At 34.6% G+C, this 1337-nt stretch overlaps 1 non-coding gene across 1 annotated transcript; it reads right to left on the bottom strand.

Moving 5' to 3' along the window:
* Positions 1–393: 393 nt before the first annotated feature.
* LOC124984073 (U6 spliceosomal RNA) lies at positions 394–500 on the bottom strand. Its single transcript, XR_007108542.1, has one exon. It is a non-coding gene; the product is annotated as a U6 spliceosomal RNA (small nuclear RNA).
* Positions 501–1337: the final 837 nt, after the last annotated feature.

The following is a 1337-nucleotide window of genomic DNA, read 5'->3' on the forward strand; positions in this document are numbered from 1 at the left end:
CTCAACTAGCCTGATTCTGCTAAATAAGGATGGCTTCCCACACTTCTATTTATTTACTATTTTTTTTAAATAGGTGCTTTACAAGTATACATAAAAGCAGAATTCATTATGGTATACTCATTTGTGTTCATAGCATAAATTAGTCAACTTCATTCCACAGTTCCTCTCTTTTCCCATTCCTCTTCCTTTCTGCTCCATCTTCTTTCTATACTCCACTGATTTCTCTTTATTTTCATGGTGTCCCTCCCTATTTTTTCTGCTTACTTTGCTGTAGTTTCCACATATGAGAGAAAACATTTGACCCTTGACTTTCTGGATCTGGCTTATGTCACTTAGCACGATTATCTCCGGTTCCATCCATTTACCAGCAATTGCCATTTTATTCTTCTTTATAAAAATATGGTCCACTTCACAGATTTGCATGTCATCTTTGTGCAGTGACCATGCTAAACTCCTCCATATGGTTCCAGTCCTAGTACATGTGCTGCTGAAGTGAGCATGGAAATATGGCCTTTTAATAAATAATTGCAATAAAGATTCATTGAAGCACCAAAGGTATAGTTTAGGACAGGTCTTTTTTTTTCATTTTTTTTTTTTTTTAAGATACAGGATTGGTAACTTTCACACAAATACTATAAAAAGAAAACTGAAGATTGGGATGAAGAAAAGATTTCACTAAGGTTATAAAGATACTGTCTTTGACCCAATCTAAGAGACACTAATTGTAGATGCACCATTATCTTATATATCACTGAAAATCAGTGTGAGTCATTTCACAGTGACACAGTACTTTCTTCTATCTTGGAATTGTTTACTTCTTGAAAGATCTCTTTTTATCTTAATTTGTTATGTAAATGTTCATATATTTATGTCTTACATGTTAAAAGAAAATACAAATGAAGATAATTAGATAATGCAGTCCTAAAACTGCTTCATATTCAGTTTAACTCTTTGGACTTTTGGTGTTTCATGCATGTGGTCTTTTCCCAGCTCTGTAACACTCTAACACCAGAATTAGTGGATAACATTTATTAAGGAATCCATAAAATAATTCAGATCATGTATGTTGGATCAACATTGTTTTTTCAGTATAAAGAGCTGGACTTTTCCTTCTTCCTTACGACTTGTTGCTGAACTAACCAAGATACCACCAATCCCACCTCTTCCTCACAACCACTTGTTTCTAGGGATAAAATGTACTCAACTATCATATTCACGCTTCAGTCCAAATCATTAGCACCCATTCTACCAGTTTTAACTCTGAAACTTTCATTGCTTCCTCATGCAGAGGCAATGATCACTCCATCCTGACTGGCCAACAGCATTTGTTGCTGTTT

The sequence above is a fragment of the Sciurus carolinensis genome, chromosome 4, assembly GCF_902686445.1.
Source record: "Sciurus carolinensis chromosome 4, mSciCar1.2, whole genome shotgun sequence".
Lineage (NCBI taxonomy): Eukaryota > Metazoa > Chordata > Mammalia > Rodentia > Sciuridae > Sciurus > Sciurus carolinensis.